Source organism: Gorilla gorilla, chromosome 14 (genome assembly GCF_029281585.2).
Source record: "Gorilla gorilla gorilla isolate KB3781 chromosome 14, NHGRI_mGorGor1-v2.1_pri, whole genome shotgun sequence".
In the NCBI taxonomy this organism is placed as follows: Eukaryota; Metazoa; Chordata; class Mammalia; order Primates; family Hominidae; genus Gorilla; species Gorilla gorilla.
In genome coordinates, this window is record NC_073238.2 from 96,056,403 (window position 1) to 96,077,369 (window position 20,967).

The window sequence follows — 20,967 nt, forward strand, 5'->3', positions numbered from 1 at the left end:
AACTTGTCATTATAATCACTATTATTATTTCATGCATATGAGGAGATTACATCACCAATCACAGAGAAGTAAAATAGCTTGCCTAATTTTATAAAACTAGCAAATAATTAATACAATAAATTTACATCTTTAGATTTTGGAGGAAAATATGCAGATAAGAACAGCAAGCCATATACCTTTTCTAAAAATAAATATGAAGGTGCAGTTGCAGTGGCTCAGCCTGTAATCTCAGCGCTTTGGAAGGCCAAGGCAGGAGGATTGCTTGAGGCCAGGAGTTCAAGACCAGCCTGGGCAACATAGTGAGATTCCCATCGCTACAATTTTTTTTTAATTAGCCATGTGTAGTGGCATGTGCCTATAGACCAAAATTTTTGGGGCCTAAGACCAACGGATGGCTGTTATCCTTTAAAAGTTGAGAAAGCCATGTTGTTAGACATGGGGGTATGAGTTAGCAGTTCTTATGAGCTTTCTCGGTAAATAAGGGGTTATGAGCCTCTGTTGTCAGATTCACAATCTGATGTTTTGGTTAAACTATATTTACAAGAGGTAAATCCAGTAATAATATCAGGGTTGAGGGATAGAAGGAGGATGGGGGATAGGTGTATAAATATGAGAGTGTTTTCTCGTGTAAATGAGGGTTTTATGTTGCTAATGTGATGTGTGAGTAAGCCTCATTGTGTTGTGCTAAATATATAGAGGGAGTATAGGGCTGTAATTAACATGTTAAGTCGTGTAAGTAGGAGGGTGATATTTGATCAGGAGAATGTGGTTACTAGTACGGAGAGTTCTCCGTACTGGGGAGGCCGCGGCAGGAGGACTGCTTGAGCCCAGGAATTCAAGCCTGCAGTGAGCCATGATCATGTCACTGCACTCCAGCCTGAGTGACAGAGCAAGACACTGTATCTAAAAATAAAAAATAACAATAAGTATGTATAACAGAGAAGGGCAGAAGATGGAGATGGGTATATGACAGAAAAATACAAAGCAAACATAAAGGAATAGCATCTTTCCTTACATAATAGCAACAACATTTCAAGGTTCCAGCAGATAAGCAGGAGAAATGATTGTAATGATTTAAACAGTAGCACTCAGGCAGTGTTTGGTTTGTTTTTCCTCTAATCTATGTTCATCATATAGTTGTTTGACCCTACATCATACTTGCACAGGAGATAGCACAATGTTCCTTCCACATGACTTTTACAAATTTCTGTAGCTTGAGCAACCTTCAGTTGTGCCACGTATAGGGATATATCTTATATCAATTGGTGACATTTCCCAAGTGTTTTAACCAAACCAATATGACGATTACCCAAATCAAGTTTAACATTGAATCCTGACTGAATGACAATTGTCCCTTCAGCTTATATATGTTTGGGGATGAGGGTTAAGTTTCGGCTCATATATTGGCCTCTTAATTAAAGGCAATAGTATCTTGAATACCTTTGCCAGAAGATAATTAATAATCATGAAAACTTTGTCTCTGTCTTAGGATATTAAGATAAACATTTATATTATACACTTTTAAATCTTAAAATATGATTGTTCTTGATTGAGCCATAAGTCATTTTAAATTGTTTTGTAAAGGAAGCAAAATTATTTGCAATATTATTATAATATCACTCAAAACACTAGAATTAGATACTTTTTTAAAAATGTCTTTATACCAATTTTTGACAATTAAATGAACAATGGCCATCCTTCATATTTACTGACATTTACTCTCATAAGAATAGTTTCAAGTATAGAAAGCAAATTATAATATTCACATCTGGAAGATTTCAGAAGCATTCTGACAAAGAAGCATTCCAAAAACTCTATGAAAGTTCCTAATGTGGCTATCTAGTGTATTCCTAATATAGGCACATTAGGAACTTTTGTAGAGTTTTTGTAGTGGAACTAGTTTTAAAAGCATGCATTACTAATCTTTTTGAATTAACCAAAGGTGTTTTTATTCTAACATCATTCTTTAAGGTTTGGTTCTGGGTAAGTATTATAACTTGTTTCTCTTTTCAATGCTGTATACTTACTTAAAAAGAAATACATATTTTCTAAATCAAGAAAAAAGATTCTCATATTTTCTTTGAGAGATTTTATCCTGTGCAGCTAACCAGATGTCATTGTATGAGCTATAGTCATTTATGGTGTGTTAGCAATGTATACAAAAATAAGGCAATAATGACAATACAAAAGAAAACATGATTGCTTTTGTGTAGGTAAATTAAGATTTAAAGAAGGCAGATATTTAATCTTAGGTGTTTTCTCTCAGTTTTAGTTCAAATTAAATTCCATATCTTTTTTTGGCCAGCAATATACCTTTTTGTGGCTCACAATGTCCCCTTGTTCATTTTGTACAGGAAGACTTGTGGAGTGGCATGCGTGTTTCTGTGACCTTAAATGGCAATGCGAGCTGTGAAAACAGTCACTCCTGAAGGAGTAACAATTAGTCCTTACACTACGATGGCAAAGAGAAATGAAGCATACTATCTTTAGTACTTGAATGTAAGATTTTTTTTTGTTTGCCACACATTTATTTTTCAATCTCCTTCCTCTTTCCTTTACTGATAGAAAAATTTTAATAAAAATCTGAAGTCAGGTTAATGCAAACTGAGTCAGCAGAATTTTCTCATTTATTTCTTTTTCATTGACCATTTATATCAGTTCTATATGAACTTTATATATAACTTATTGTTTTTATCTAAGTGGTAGTTAGGTCATTAATATTACTTTATACTTAAATTAACTTTTTGAAAGTTGAAAAAACTTTAAAGTATACTGATTTTTCAATTAAGTCATGTATGCCTTCTGACCCCATCCCTCTGTATATAAAGATCATTCTTTTTTTAAAAAATAAAATATACCGTGTCTATAATATGGTCTCATAAGGGCCTATGGCCCACTGTAACACCTCATAGAGATCCAAACTTCACAAATAGAATAGAAATGTGTTCTAGCTCTATCTCAGGTCTTTTCTCTAGTACTCCATTGTGTCGTTTGAAGATAATCTCATCTTAGTCCATTTTCTGCTGCTATAACAGAATACCACACATGGAATAATTTATAAAGAAATGCGTTTTATTGGGCTTATGGTTCTGGAGGCTGGGAAGTCCAAGATCAGGGGGCTACATCTTGTGAGAGCCTATGTGCGGCATCATAACATGGCCAGAGACCATGCAAGGCTCAAGAAAGATTTTATAACAGAAGCACTCCTGCCATAACTAACCCATTCCCATGTGGCATTAATCCGTTCATGAAGGCAGAACCCCCATGATCTTATCACCTTTTAAAAGCCCCACATCCTAATAATGCTGCAATGACAATTAAATTTTAACATGAGTTTTGGAAGAGACATTCAAACCATAGCAGCCTCTAATTTAGAAGAATCACCTTGGAAAGTATCTCGTGACCCTCAAGTCCATTGAATTATGTGTGCACCTATTTGCAAAAGACATCAAATGTTCTATTGGGCTCCAGCCTTTGCCAACATGTCCTACTGCCAACATAGGCACAGGTACAAGCAAACACACACACACACACACACACACACAGACACACCAGTTTTATTAAGTGTGAAACAGCATTATGTCTAAAAAGCAATGTACATGCATTAATTAAAATACTTTACTTTTTAAAAATTCAAATGTTCATCTGAGCTTTCGTCAAGCTGTAATCTTTTTGCTGGTGGAGGGCCTTGCCTACATATTGATGGCTGGTGACTGATCAGTATGGTGGTTACTGAAGGATGCAATGCCTGTGGCAATTTCTTAAAATAAGTCGACAATGAAATTTGCCACATCAGTGGACACGTCCTTTCAGGAAGGATTACTCTGTAGCATGCTGCTTGATAGTATTTTATCCACAGTTGAACTTCTTTCAAAACTGGAGTCAATCCTCTCAAAACCTGCTGCTACTTTATCAACTAAATTTATATAATATTCTAAATCCTTCTTTGTCATTCCAGCAATGTTCACAGCCTCTTCATCAGGAATAGATTCCATCTCAAGATACAAATTCCTTTACTCATCAAGACTTGCTCAATGCAGGGTTGCCACAAACATCCAATTTGTAAAAAGCACAATAAAATGAATTTCCATATAATGAGTTATGCCTGTATATCAACAATCCAAGTCTATTACTTGCTTTTCTGATTTGATTGATCCAGTTCTTAGTGGGTTGGGTAAAGCTTGACATGTTTGGAAATAGTTTCTTACTAATATTAGCAATGTCAGTTTTTGACTTTGAAACCTGACAAGATAATTATAGTGAAAAATGAAGATAAACTTGCTAGGGTCAGTTAGTTATATAGAGTTAGAGAAAATTTCTAATGTGGAAATTTACATTAGAAACTAACCTTTATTTATGCTACCAATTTACCACAGTCTCTATGCAATAATTTTTACTTGATTCCTAAGTGCATATAATGCTTGCAAATACCAAATCAAAACATAAATAGTGTTTTATCCATATTTCTGTTAATTTACTATTCAATTATTGTGCAAAATTTAAAAATTTGTCTAATTTAGATTTTTTGTTAATGTATGCTGTACTTTTTTTGTTAACATATCAAAGTAGATTTGAAAAAAGATAAAAAGAAGCAAGGGTAAGTGGTAGTCATCCTTGATGATAGTTATTTCTTTACTAAACTGTAAGACTTCTTAAATTGAGGAATCTTTTTATCTATAATCTTAAGACAAATCACATTTATTACAAATTTATATGGCACTGCCATTTCTTTAGTTATATTGTGTTTACAATGATAGGACTGTACTTTATATGCGGAACAGCCTATATCCCACCTTCCATGTCTCTGAGGTAGAATCAATGAATGTGATTCTTCCCTGAATCAGTTCTGGCCACATCACTGTTCTAAATAAAATTCTCCACTGAGAAAATAGATAGTAAAAAAAAAATCAGAAAACATGAAAAATAACAGCCCCACAATTTTCTGTTGTATTATGGTGTTGAGGGTCTCTGTCCCTTGCAGAGGAGTTAATATTTTGTAAGAGTCTTCAGGGTTGCATGGGGAGAGGAAGTATAAGGACAATTTGATCAATTTGTAACCTCCAAAGTCTCTACAAGGTCAATGTTCTTTGTATTTGTTTAACAGGTGTTTATCTCATACTCATTTATCTTAAAACTTAGCTCCTTATTCATTATCATGTTTTTCTAGCCAAAATAACTGGGTCCCCTTCTCCTGCTTTAGTTATTCTAACTTTTGAATATATGATGTTTGCCTTATGATCAAGTGATACTGCCTTGCTTATTCCTGCATTTTTCTAAAATTCTAGTTAAGAGTAGACAATGGAGCACACAGAAATGATGTAAATTAAGGGACAGCTGGATGACAAATGCTTCAAAGATCACTTTTATACTCGTATAGTGAATCTGAATGTGGAGGAGTCAGTGCATTCCTGGTAGAGGGAACAACGTTTGTAGACATATTTATTTCAGAAAAAAGCATTATGTGAGTCTAAATATATGTTTGTGGAAATAGTAAATACATTTGTATAATTTAAGTCAGTATTAGAGACAATAAGAGGTAATCCAGGTCAGGTAGACAGAGGCCACATTAGACTAAAAAGAAACAAAAACAGAAAACCAAAAACTTGTTTCTTAGCATATGAGAATGTGGATTTCATCCTGTATGAGAGATTCTAAATAAGGATCACCATAGCAAAATTGTTCTGAAAACAGGGCTGAAGATAATTAAAAACATTAATGTAATGATTTATTTTAAAGTACAGTTTACACAGGGTATTCAAACATATATTAACAACAACCTTTTGATATAGAAAGAATATCCACAAATCTTCATTTGGTGGCATCAGCAACACTACTACTTGTCTACTGTTGTTGAATGTACACATTTCAAACTTACATCTTTTAACCCACATATAATAATTAATTTCATGCCCAATCCTGCCTTTTTAGTAACACTAATAGCTAATACCTGCAAAGTATTCAAGATGTAGTAAACACTGTTTCAAGAAGTTGGCATTTATTAAAAAAGTTTAATTTTGCTTCTAAGACTATAAAACAAGTAATACTATTATTTCCAATTCACAAATGAGGAAATATGATATAAAAACATGAAGTTAAGCTGCCCTCGGTGTTAAAACACACTAAATATGGACTCTGTACTTCTGTATTTTAGTCCTTGTGGATGAACTGTAACCTAGCTTAATAGTCAGACAAAATTGAAAACCTAACTTAATAGTATACACCCATAACAATAGCTGAGTGTTGGCCAATCCCAGTGGCCATACTTCAACTGCTCATAGACTGCTGTGTTCAAATTATATTGAACTGCATTCAAATAAGGCAAACACCAAGCTGTAACCAATCTCGCTGTTTCTGTACCTCATGTCTGATTCCTATACATCACTTTACCTTTTTTTGTGTATAAATTTGTTCCGACTACTAGGTACCCCTGGAATCTCTGTGAATCCACTCTGATTCTGGGGGCTGCTCAATTTGTGAATCATTCATTGCTCAATTAAACTCCTTTAAATTCAGCTGAAGTTTTTCTTTTATCAAAAGTCATCCTTCTAATATATAGTGGAGCTAAGATACTAACCCAAAAATTATGCCTCAATAGTCCAAACTTTTAAGTGCAATTTCAAAACACCTCTTCCTTGATCATAGTAACATTCTCTCTTCTGTATGTATTATTGATAGAAAATTACTAAACATAAAAAAAATCTCGTTGCATCTCTGTATATAGTCGTATTTTTGCAAATATACAGTGCAGTTAAATTTAGTGTGAGAGCTTTTCTTCACTAGACTCACAGAACCCAGACTATCCAAAAGATATTGAGATATACAGTATTATTTCCTGCTATGGTTTGGATGTGGTTTTTCTCTGCTAAAACTCATGTTGAGATTTGATGCCCCTTGTAGCGGTGTTGGGAGGTGGGGCCTGGTGGGAAGTGTTTGGGTCATGGGGTAGATCCCTCATGAATAGATTAGTGTCCTCTCAGAAGGGTGAGTGAGTTCTCACTCTTGTAGGAATGCACTAGTTAAAAATAGTCTGGCTTCTTTGGTTTCTTTCTCTTGTTTTCTTGCTAGCCATATGATCTCCTTGCACACTCCCACTCCCCTTCCACTTTCTATTATGAGTGGAAGCAGCATGAGACCCTCACCAGATGCAGCTGCCCAGTCTTGGACTTTTCGACCATCAGAATTGTGAGCCAAATAAACGTCTTTTCTTTATAATACCTAGACTCAAATATTCTGTTATAGCAACTTAAAATGAACAATTACATTTCCATAATTATAGAGAAAAACAACTGAACTCCTAAGGAAGAAATACGCTGAGGCGCAAGTATTTTTACTAGCCTCAACTCACTGCTAGCTTATACATAAACTTACAGGAATGTGCCCCTGGATTTTCTCTATTGGCTACTTCATTACCAATACAAAATCAGTCCCCTAGTGAATGACATTTCCATAAAATGTAAAACATAACTTACTCTTCATCAATTCACTATGGAAGCTTTATATTTCATTATAAATAGTATATCTATCTATATAAAATATTGTGTCCATATTATTCTAAGATCACATAACTGTCTGGTAGCCTGGTAAGGCATCCTGACACTTGGAGATATTTTTAAATGATACAATAATTTATCCTTAATACAAATATTAACATAAATAGTAACTCATATAAATCTCAGAATTTTTATTGATCATAAAAAGTAAATTCCATGTCTTTACTTGGTGAATTTAACCATTCTTAATGATTGGTCCTGTGGGAACACCATTCTTTTTTTTTTTTTTTTTTTTTTTTTTTTTTGAGGCGGAGTCTGGCACTGACACCGGGACTGGAGTACAGTGGTACCATCTCAGCTCACTGCAACCTCCATCTCCTGGGTTCAGGCGATTCTCCTGCCCCAGCCTCTCAAGTAGCTGGGAGTACAGGCGCCCACCACCATGCTCAGCTGATTTTTTGTATTTTTAGTAGAGACGGGATTTCACTATGTTGGCCAGGCTGGTCTCAAACTCCTGACCTCATGATCTGCCCACCTTGGCCTTCCAAAGTGCTGGGATTACAGGCGTGAGCCACCAGGCCCTGCTGGGAACACCATTCTTTAAAGAGTTAATGAAGAAGATTGAGGAGTAGCCAGGAAGTCAAAAACTTTACTGCACACTTTACTGAAAGTAGAAAAGCAGGGCATTTCTAGAGGAAGGTTGACCTGCAGCGTCGACCACCGATAAGTCAATTAGGGCAATAAACCACAAGTTACTAACACATTTTGAGAACCATTCAACCTCTAACACTTCACTATGTTTATCTCTAAAAGTGATACATTCTGACCACGCAGAATTGAGTTAAACTATCCACTGCTGAACAAGACCTAAACAGTCACAACTCATTCTTTCTTTGCTCATTGAAAACAAAATACCTAAAGACAGAAAACAAAATACACAGTGTTTTTTGTTTCCCATTTAGTGTTCTTCTCACAACATAGCTCACTATCTTTGTGAAACTATTAATTGGTACCTTAATCTAAGTCTTACTTACTTTACCAACTGATGTGGAAAATAATATTTAAAATTATTTTTAAAGTCTTAAAATGTTGTTGTAAGGATTAAATCAGTGCAGTTTGACTGCTTAAGAGACTTTGAAACAGTGAGTACCATCAAATTGGATGTTTCTGCTGCTGTTGATGATAATGATGATGATAAAATAATAATTATTATAATAATGTTATTTCAATGTCGTTATGAGGATGCAGTACATGTGTTGCTTAAGATTATTTTGTTTTTCTTTTTTGTGTCCAACAAGCCTCCTCATCAATTTAATGGATCATTTTAGGTAAATGCTGAAAAATTGAATAAGAAATCCTGAGAATATCAGTTTTTTAAACAATGAAATATTAATATTTACATTGCTGAAAAGCCTTGCTTTAATTTTCCCATTGACCTTTTGTTGGAGCTTTCAGTAAACATATGTAATTTTGTACTCTAAATTTAATCAATTGTGACATTAACAGTTCACTAGAAAAATAAATTAAACTATTTTGGAAATTGGATTTATAATACTCTCAGAGCATGTCATCATTGGAAAGGAGGGAGGTAAGAAAATGGAGAGGGATTATATTTTAATATGAATAAAGAACAACAATTTATATTTGACCTATTATTCTTTGATGGGCAATATATTGAATGACTGTTAATTACGTATAATATAACACATAAGCAGTAGTTTGGATTTAGAATTTTCAGAATCTAATTTTAGTAATGTAGCTAACAGGAAGAAATACTTTCATTAAATTTGAAACAACATTTTAATGTTTTTATTTGAAATTAATGTTTGGACTATTTTAATGCATACATCTATTTGTAATTAACTATTTTCATCTCTTTTTTTCCCTTACTAATATCCATTTCTTACATAATGTCATACTCTGTCTATTCCACAGTACCAACATTTTCATAAACTGGGTGTAAATGGTTTCCCTTCAGTGATATAAAATAAATAGGCTTCTGTTTCCAGTAGAGGAATTCACTGCCCCTAAAGTGTTACTTTTCCTCCTAAATTTTTCACTTCTATAGCTTTAGCAGAATCTAAGTGACTAAAAGGACAATATTTTAGATCATTACACCTTCCTTTCAAATTGAAATGCCACTCTACTTTCCTTCTGATCGAATCACTAGTAGTTTGTGTGTCCAGTTAAAAGCTGAACACCAAGTGCAGAAAATATACTGTATACTCCTTCTGTCTTCACCCTTACAAGAAAGCTATAACTTGCACAACAAGTTATACTATAAATCCTAACATCTAATCTCATTGAATAGCTGAATGTATTAAATGAAAATTGACTGCAACTATTTTCCGAGGGAATTCAATCTCAATACAGAGGAGCATTTCTGGTAAGCCAGACAATTGCAATATATTTAGTCTCTCAAGTTCATGCAGCATAAAAAAGTTTTTGATGTAAGGCTTTTATCTTTTAAATTTTTTCCTACCAATTTATCATGCATTAGCTTATAAAACATATACCAATTATCACAAATGCAAAGCACTGGATTTAAAGTATCAGCACTCATTGAAATTCACTAAGATATTTGATATTTAATGTTGGTATACTTTTTGCTCAGTGTTCTTAAGAAACCAAGTGGTTCCTTTTGAAACCTAATATCAAGATTTCTCACTTGTTAAATGAAATGGTTGCAGTTTATTTTCAGCTTTCTAATGTTAGAAATATGACATTTTAAAAAGTAAACCTGACTTTACACAATAAATATGAAATGAAGAATATCATCATGATAAAGTAATACATAATAAATCAAAAGATTTGAAAATATTCCAAATTTATCTGAAACAAACATTAAAAACTTCAAAGTCTTAATGTCAGAAAAAGGTCAGAACACTATAAAATACATGCCTTGACAATGTTCTCAAATAGAGATCAGGAACATTTTTTAAACTAGACTTTCTGCATTTCTTAAGACAATTACAAATTTGATTCTCTGCTTATGGTTTCTTTCTTTTATTTTGTTCTTTTCTTCTTCCCTTCCTTCCCTTCTTCCTTCCTTCCTTCCTTCCTTCTTCCCCTCCTTCCCTCCCTCCCTCCATCCCTCCCTCCCTCCTTCCTTCCTTCCTTCCTTCCTTCCTTCCTTCCTTCCTTCCTTCCTTCCTTCATGTCTTCCTTTTTTTCTTTCCCAAGAGCCATGAACTCTATCTTGTCAAGACAAATTTTATCTAATTTTTACTAAGACCCTGTTCACAAAAAATTAAACTAACATTTATAAAATGCTTAAGATGTGGCAACATTGTTTGAAGAATGTTAAACAGTAAATTTTAAAAAAGTAAACGTAGAAGATTATCTCCACAACATAAAATTTAAAGCTGAAAGACAGACATTACAAGTGCTAATGAGAATATGCTGCAAATAGAATGCTCATTTACTTCTGGTGAGAGTTAAAATTGGAGAAAACAATTGTGAACACCTTTATATTGCATCTAATAGAGGTAAATGCTAGCTGTTAGCCTAGAAATTTCACTGCTAAGTACATTCCATCAGGAATGTAAACATATGTTCCCTAAAAGAAATGCACAAATGTGTGTATACACATATTCCTCATAATAGCCCAAAACTAAAAATCAGTGCTAAACAACACTAAAAAAGGTAAGTAAATTATCATATATTAACACAGTGGAATATTTGTCAGCAGTGAGAAAGAACAAATTACCACTTTGCAGGGATAATATTTTGCTTGTGCAAAAATATGATAGACTCTCACAAATATAATGTTAAGCAAAAGAAACCAGGTATTAAAAAGTGCATACTGTATGATAGTGATTTTTACAAAGTTTAAATACAGGCAAACAAATATATGATATTAGAAGTCAATTGGGGCTTGGCATGGTGACTCACGCCTGTAATCCCAGCACTTTGGGAGGCCAAGGTGGGTGGATCACTTGCGGTCAGGAGTTCCAGGCCAGCCTGGCCAGCATGGTGAAACCTTGCCTCTCTTAAAAATACAAAAATTAGATGGGTATGGTGGTTGGCGCCTGTAATCCCAGCTACTCGGGTGGAGAATCGCTTGGACCCAGGAGGTGGAGGTTGCAGTGAGCCAAGATCATGCCACGGCACTTCAGCCTAGGCGACAGAGAGAAACTCTGTCAAAAAAAAAAAAGTCAATTGGCAGAAGGACTGGAAATTGATGACATGGACATACAGGAAAATTCTGGGATTCTGGGGTGCCAAAATAATATTTGGGAGCATTCTATTTATTGGTTTATTTTTATTATTATATAATAGTTGTACATATTTTGGGGGTACATAGAGTGTTTTGATACATTCATACAATATATAAAGATCAAACCAAGGAAATTGAAACATCCATCGCCCCAAATATTCACCCCTTCTTTATGTTGGGAATATTCCAAAGCCTCTGATCCAGCAATTTCGCACTATACAATGAATTATTGTTAAATATAGTCACCTCTTCTATGCTCTTGAGTGCTAGGTCTTATTCCTTCTATCTAATTTTATGTTTGTATTTATTAATCAACCTCTCCTCATTTCCCCCTCTTCCCTACCCTTGGCAGCTTCTAGTAGTCATCAATCAGCTCTTTATCTTTATGAGATCCACTTTATTCAGCTCCCAGATATAAGTGAGAATATGTGGTGTATGCCTTTTCCTGCCTGGCTTATTTCACTTAACATAATGACCTCCAGTTCCATCCATGTTGTTGCAAATGTAAGATTTTTTTTCTTTTTCATGGCTGAATGATATTCTGTTGTGCATATGTACTGCATTTTCTTTATTCATCCAACCACTGATGGACTCAGGTTGATTCCATATCTTGGCTATTGTGAGTAGTGTTGCAATAAACAGGGGAGTGCAGGTATCTTTTCAATACATGGATTTCCTTTCTTTCAGATGTATAAGCAGGAGTGGGATTGCTGGATCATATGGTAGTTATACTTTTAGTTTTTTGAGAAACCTCCTTTCAGTTTGGGAACATTTAGGGTTGTAAATAGTAAAGATTACAAGGTTCAAGAATATATTGGGAGCTGTTACTGTACCATAGGGTGATGTGAACATAGTCTATAGGAGCCAACTTGACGTTTGTGTGTCCAGATTGCCACGCTTAGTCCATCTGATGGATTTCAATCCATGGAAGGGGACTCTAGTCCTGGGATGTCATTAAAGTTCCTCTTCCATTCTGCTGGCATGGATTATTTGCATTGAATATCAGCAATTGTGTGCGCCTGCTGCTTTGTTCCTGGGCCTTTGACTTTAAGGGTACAGAGCCCCCTCATAGTGTAGGGAATTCATGAGGAAACTTGATTTCCTAAAATTTTAATTGAGTCATCTTCTGCCTGTAGAGAAGCAAAATGCCAGATACTTCTTTAATCTTTGCGTCACTTTACTACATGCCTCGTGCTATTCTCTGCGGCACTTAGACTGAGCCCAGTTGTTCTTTGGAAACTTGTCAAAAAAAATGACTTTTTAAGAATTAGCTCAAGAATCTCATCATAAAATGAGATTTTAAAAGTAATCCTATTGGATTATGCTTAGGTATGCTTTACTAACAATAATTAATTTACCTATTGATATTTTAAAATTGTGTTATAATTTTATGTTTTAAAACACCACTTTTCTGCTTATTCTGCTTGATAACAAAAATGTCAGGTGTTTAAAGTAAGTATCCTAAAGTTTTCAAGGCATGACTTTAGTTAAGAAATATAAAGCAAATTGGAATAATATATTTAAGCTATTTTGAAAGAGTCTTTACATTTTCTGTTATGTTTAATCTGACAGTAAATGTCAGCTGAGTTTCTGATGTTTCAAAGTATTAATTGGAAATTTATTTCAAACTTTCTCTATAAAAGTTTGACTATGGCATTATTTTTAATCTTCGGATTTTATTATCATTAAGGAAGTTATGAATATGACCTATAACATTGAATAAAGGTATCCTAGCACAAATGAATCATTCCATAATTTCAAAACAACATGAAATGTATACAAAATGAAATAGTAAGCAAACATGCTGATTAAAAATGCATCAATACAAAATTTAAAGCCTGCATATTATTTTTGTTACTTGAAAGGAACAAATTGACTTTTTATTCTTGGAAAATAAGTATTCTCTAATATATTTGTTGAATAATAATCAATGTTAAATTCCTAAGTTTACTTGAGTCTCGTATGGTTAGATTTAGTATAAGGAAATAGAACTTGGAAAGGCATTTAGTAGACTAGAGGATGGTTAACAACACAGACTCTGGAGTTAAAATGTCAAAGATGAATCCTAGTTCCAGCATCACATTGGGTGCCTGAGTCTACAAATGAATAATTATTTCATAAAGCTTTTGTGAGGATTAAATAAATTAAAATACAGAGTGATAACAGTGTGTCTAGGGTATAAGAAGTGGTTAGTTGGCAGAACTGTTTTAGGAAACACTCTCCTACCCTTCCTAAACACTCTCCCCTATTATGACCCTTGGAAGATAATGGCTTAGCTCAAATTGATATTATATATAAAAAACTAATGAGTCTCTTGAAGCGAATTAAATGTGAAGTCAATATTCCATTTAAATAAATCTTAATGATGTATTTCAGAGAAGAAAAGATTCTGCTCTAATATCTCTAAGAAATCTGACCATTGACTCAATAGCTATTTTGTAATTTAGGCTATGCAGCAGTGTTAATTTTAATTTTTATAACTCTAGAAACATATGAGACTGTTAAAGCTTAATAAAATACTTCATTATAAGACTTCCATTTTAGCTGTTGAAGATTTCCTAAGTTTTTATAGGAGTATTTTCTATTAAACTATAGAAATGCCTGTGTAAGTCTTCAATACATATGAGTGTGAAGGGTGGAAATATATCATGAATGTCAAATATTAACATATTATGATAATTTTAACCTTTTTAAAGGATTTTTACTTTATTCTCCATTTACTAAACATGTTTAATCATATTTTGCTCTTTTGTTCTGGTCATTGTCACTATTATCTATATTAATCTTCTTATAAATGTTCTCAGCAGCAGTATTCAAACATGGTTTGCCACTCACTCACAGAACCTGATATGCATTAGGAATAATCAGTACTCATCCTGCATCTAACCCAGAGTCTCTATTTATGAACATGTATTAAATCCAAGTATCATTTAATAAAGAAAATTGTCTCAATCCTGATTAAGATGGCCGAATAGGAGCCTCTCCAGTCTGCAGCTCCCAGTGAGATCCATGCAGAAGGTGGGTGATTTCCGCATTTTCAACTGAGGTACCTGGTTCATCTCACTGGGACTGGTTGGACAGTGGGTGCAGCCCGCGGAGGGTGAGCCGAAGCAGGGTCGGGAGTTGCCTCACCCAGGAACTGCAAAAGGTCAGGTAATTTTCTCCCCTACCCAAGGGAAGCCATAAGGACTGAGCCTGAGGAACTGGGGACTCTGGCCCAGATACTGCATTTGTCCCACAGTCTTCGCAACCCGCAGACCAGGAGATTCCCTGCGGTGCCTATCCAACCAGGGCCCTCAGTTGCAAGCACAAAACTGGGTGGCCATTTAGGCAGACACTGAACTAGCTGCAGGAGTTTTTTTTTTCTCCCCCCGCCATACCCCAGTGGCACCTGGAATGCCAGTGAGACAGAACCGTTTATTCCCTTGGAAGGGGTGCTGAACCCAGGGAGCCAAGTGGTCTGGCTCCACGGGTACCACCGCCATGGAGCCCAGCAAACTAAGATTCACTGGCTTGAAATTCTTGCTGCCAGCACAGCAGCAGTCTGAGATCAACCTGGGAAGGTTGAGCTTGGTGGGAGGAGGGCGTCCACCATTGCTGAGGCTTGAGTAAGTGGTTTTATGCTCACAGTGTAAACAAAGCCACCGGGAGTTCGAACTGGGTGGAGCTCACCTCAGCTCAGGAAGGCTACTGTGGCCAGACTGCCAGATTTCTTCTCTCTGGGAAGGGCATCTCTGAAAAAAAGGCAGCAGCCCCAGTCAGGGACTTTTAGAAAAAACCCCCATCTACCTGGGACAGAGCACCTGGGGAAGGGGCAGCTGTGGGTGCAGCTTCAGCAGACTTAAACGTCCCTGCCTGATGGCTCTAAAGAGAGCAGCGGACTTCCCAGCACAGCGTTCAAGCTCTGCTAAGGGTCAGACTGTCTCCTCAAGTGGGTCCTTGACCCTCATGTGTCCTGACAGGGTGACACCTCCCAGTAGGGACTGACAGACACATCATACAGGAGAGCTCTGCCTGGCATCTGGCAGATGACTCTCTGGGACAAAACTTCCAGAGGAAAGAATAGGCAGCAATCTTTGCTGTTCTGCAGACTCCACTGGTGATACCCAGGCAGACAGGGTCAGGAGTGGACCTCCAGCAAACTCCAGCAGATCTGCAGCAGAGGGGCCTGACTGTTAGAAGGAAAACTGACAAACAGAAAGAAATAGCACATCCACTCAAAGACCCCACCCGAAGGTCACCAACATCAAAGACCAAAGGTAGATAAATCCACAAAGATGGGGAGAAACCAGCACAAACAGGCTGAAAATTGCAAAAACCAGAATGCCTCTTCTCCTCCAAAGGATCGCAACTCCCCACCAGCAAGAGAACAAAACTGAATGGAGAATGAGTTTGATGAATTGACAGAAGTAGGCTTTAGAAGGTGGGTAATAACAAACTCCTCCTAGCTAAAGAAGCATGTTCTAACCCAATGCAAGGAAGCTAAGAACCTTGAAAAAAGGTTGGACAAATTGCTAACTAGAATAACGAGTTTAGAGAAGAACATAAATGACCTGATGGAGCTGAAAAACACAGCACGAGAACTTTGTGAAGCATACACAAGTATCAATAGACAAATCGATCAAGTGGAAGAAAGGATATCAGTGAATGAATTTCAACTTAATGAAATAAAGTGAAAAGACAAGATTAGAGAAAAAAGAATAAAAATGAGCAAACAAAACCTCCAAGTAATATGGGACTATGTGAAAAGAGCAAATCTATGTTTGATTGGTGAACCTGAAAATGACAGGGAGAATGGAACCAAGTAGGAAAACACTCTTCAGGACATTATCCAGGAGAACTTCCCCAACCTAGCAAGGCAGGCCAACATTCAAATTCAGGAAATACAGACAAACACCACAAAGATACTCCTTGAGAAGAGCAACCCCAAGACACATAATCGTCAGATTCAGCAAGGTTGAACTGAAGGAAAAAATGTTAAGGGCAGCCAGAGAGAAAGGTCGGGTTACCCACAAAGGGAAGCCCATCAGAATAACAGTGGATCTCTCTGCAGAAACCCTACAAGCCAGAAGAGAGTGGGGCCAATATTCAACATTCTTAAAGAAAAGAATTTTCAACCCGGAATTTCATATCCAGCCAAACTAAGCTTCATAAATGAAGGAGAAATAAAATCCTTTACAGACAAGCAAATGCTGAGAGATTTTGTCACCACCAGGCCTGCCTTACGAGAGTTCTTGAAGGAAGCACTAAACACTGAAAGGAACAACTGGTACCAGCCACTGCAAAAACATACCAAATTGTAAAGACTGTCAATACTATGAAGAAACTGCATCAACTAACGGGCAAAAGAACCAGTTAGCATTATAATGACAGGATCAAATTCAGACATAACAATATTAATCTTAAATGTAAATTGGCTAAATACCCCAATTAAAAGACACAGACTGACAAACTGGATAAAGAGTCAAGACCCCTTGTTGTGCTGTATTCAGGAGAGCCATCTAACGTGCAGAGACACACATAAGCTCAAAATAAATGGGTGGAGGAATATTTACCAAGAAAATGGAAAGAAAAAAAAGCAGGGCTTGCAATCCTAGTCTCTGATAAAACAGACTTTAAACCACAAAGATTAAAAAAAGACAAAGAAGGGCATTACATAATGGTGAAGGGATCAATGCAACAAGAAGAGCTAACTGTCCTAAATACATATGCACCCAATGCAGGAGCACCCAGATTCATAAAGCAAGTTCTTAGAGACTTAAAAAGAGAATTAGACTCCCACACAATAACAGTGGGAGACTTTAACACCCTACTGTCAATATTAGACAGATCAACAAGACAGAAAATTAACAAGCATATACAGGACTTGAACTCAGCTCTGGACCAAGTGGACCTAATAGACATCTACAGAACTCTCCACCACAAATCAACAGAATATACATTCTTCTCAGCACCACATCACATTTATTCTAAAATAGACCTCATAATTGGAAGTAAAATGCTCCTCAGCAAATGCAAAAGAACGGAAATCATTACAGTCTCTCAGATCACAGTGCAAAAAAATTAAAATTTAGGATTAAGAAACTCACTCAAGGCCAGGTGCAGTGGCTCACGTCTGTAATCCTAGAACTTTGGGAGGCTGAGGCGGGCAGATCACGAGTTCAGGAGATCAAGACCATCCTGTCTAACACAGTAAAACCCCATCTCTACTAAAAATATAAAAATTAGCTGGGCGTGGAGGGGTGCCTGTAGTCCCAGCTACTTGGGAGGCTGAGGCAGGAGAATGGCATGAACCCAGGTGGCAGAGCTTGCAGTGAGCTGAGATCGCGCCACTGTACTCCAACCTGGGCAACAGAGCAAGACTCTGTCTTTAAAAAAAAAAAAAAAAAAAAAGGAAACTCACTGAAAACCACACAACTATATGGAAACTGAACAACCTACTCCTGAATGACTACTGGATGAATAATGAAATTAAGACAGAAATAAAGAAGTTTCTTGAAACCAATGAGAACAAAGACACAATGTTCCAGATTCTCTGGGACACAGCTGAAGCAGTATTTAGAGGGAAATTTATAGCACTAGATGCCCACAAGAGAAAGCAGGAAAGATCTAAAACTGACACCCTAAAATCAAAATTAAAAGAACTAGCAAAGCAACAGCAAACAAATTCAAAAGCTAGCAGAAGACAAGAAATAACTAAGATCAGAGAAGAACTGAAGGAGATAGAGACACAAAAAAACCTTTCAAAACATCAATGAATCCAGAAGCTGATTTTTTTGAAAAGATCAACAAAATAGATAAATCACTAGTCAGACTAATAAAGAAGAAAAGAGAGAAGAATCAGATAGATGCAAAAAAAAATTATATAGGGATATCACCACTGATCCCACAGAAATACAAACTACCATCAGAGAGTACTATAAACACCTCTATGCAAATAAACTGGAAAATCTAGAAGAAATGGATAAATTCCTGGACACATACACCCTCCCAAGACTAAACCAGGAAGAAATCAAATCCCTAAATAAATAGATAACAAGTTCTGAAATTGAGGCAGTATTTAATAGCCTACCAACCAAAAACAGTCCAGGACCAGACAGATTCACAGCTGAATTCTACCAGAGGTACCAAGAAGAGCTGGTACCATTCCTTCTGAAATTATTCCAAACAATAGAAAAAGAGGGAATCCTCCCTAACTCATTTTATGAGGCCAGCATCATCCTGATAACAAAGCCTGGCAGAGACAAAACAAAAAAAGAAAATTTCAGATAAATATCCCTGATGAACATCAATGCAAAAATCCTCAATAAAATACTGGTAAACTGAATCCAGCAGCACATCAAAAAGTGTATCCACCACAATCAAGTCGGCTTCATCCCTGGGATGCAAGGCTGTTTCAACATATGCAAATCAATAAACGTAATCCATCACATAAACAGAACCAACAACAAAAACCACATGATTATCTCAATAGATGCAAAAAAAGGCCTTCAACAAAATTCAACAGCCCTTCATGCTAAAAACTCTCAATAAACTTGGTATCGATGGAATGTATCTCAAAATAATAAGAGCCATTTATGACAAACCCACAGCCAATATCATACTGAGTGGGCAAAAACTGGAAGCATTCCCTTTGAAAACTGGCACAAGACAGGGATGCCCTCTCTCACCACTCATATTTAACATAGTATTGGAAGTTCTGGCCAGGGCAATCAGGCAAGAGAAAGAAATAAAATGTATTTGAATAGGAAGAAAGGAAGTCAAGTTGTCTCTGTTTGCAGATGACATAACTGTATATTTAGAAAACCGCATCATCTCGGCCCAAAATCTCCTTAAGCTGATAAGCAACTTCATCAAAGTCTCAGGATACAAAATCAGTGTGCAAAAATCACAAGCATCCCTGTACATCAAGAACAGACAGAAAGCCAAGTCATGAATGAATTCCCATTCACAATTGCTACTAAAAAAATAAAATACCTAGGAATACAACTTACAAGAGATGTGAAGGACTTCTTCAAGGAGAACTACAAACCATTGCTCAAGGAAATAAGAGAGGCCACAAAGAAATGGAAAAACATTCCATGCTCATGGATAGGAAGAATCAATATCATGAATATGCCCATATTGCCCAAAGTATTTTATAGATTTAATGCTATTCCCATAAAGCTACCATTGACTTTCTTCACAAAATTGGGAAAAACTACTTTTAAACTTCATATGGAACCAAAAAAGAGCCCACATAGCCAAGACAATTTTAAGCAAAAAGAACAAAGCTGGAAGCATCATGCTACCTGACCTCAAACTATACTACAAGGCTACAGTAACCAAAACAGCATGGTACTGGTACCAAAACAGATATATAAACCAATGGAATAGAACAGAGGTCTCAGGAATATTACTACACATCTACAACCATCTGATTTTTGACAAACCTGACACAAACAAGCAAAGCAGAAAAGACTCCCTACTTAATAAATGGTGTTGGGAAAACTGGCTATAGCCATATGCAGAAAATTGAAACTGGACCCTGTCCTTACGTCTTACACAAAAATCAACTCAACATGGATTAAAGAGTTAAACATAAGACCTCAAACCATAAAAATCCTAAAAGAAAACCTGGGCAATACCATTGAGGACATAGGCATGGGCGAAGACTTCATGTCTAAAACACCAAAAGCAAAGGCAACAAAAGCCAAAATAGACAAATAGGATCTAATTAAACTAAAGAGCTTCTGCACAGCAAAATACACTGTCATCAGAGTCAACAGGCAACCTACAGAATGGGAGAAAATTTTGCAATCTATCCATCTGACAAAGGGCTAATTCCCAGAATCTACAAAGAAGTTAAACAAATTTACAAGAAAAGAACAAACAACCCCATCAGAAAGTGGGCGAAGGATATGAACAGACACTTCCGAAGACATTTATGCAGCCAACAAACATAAAAAATGCTCATCATCACAGGTCAGTTGAGAAATGCAAATCAAAACCACAATGAGATAACATCTCACACCAGTTAGAATGGCAATCATTAAAAAGTCAGGAAACAACAGATGCTGGAGAGGATGTGGAGAAATAGAAATGCTTTTACACTGTTGGTGGGAGTGTAAATTAGTTCAACCATTGTGGAAGACAGTGTGGCGATTCTTCAAGGATCTAAAACTAGAAATACCATTTGACCCAGCCATCCCATTACTGGGTATAAGAATAATAAATCATTCTACTATAAAGACACATTCACACATATGTTTATTGTGG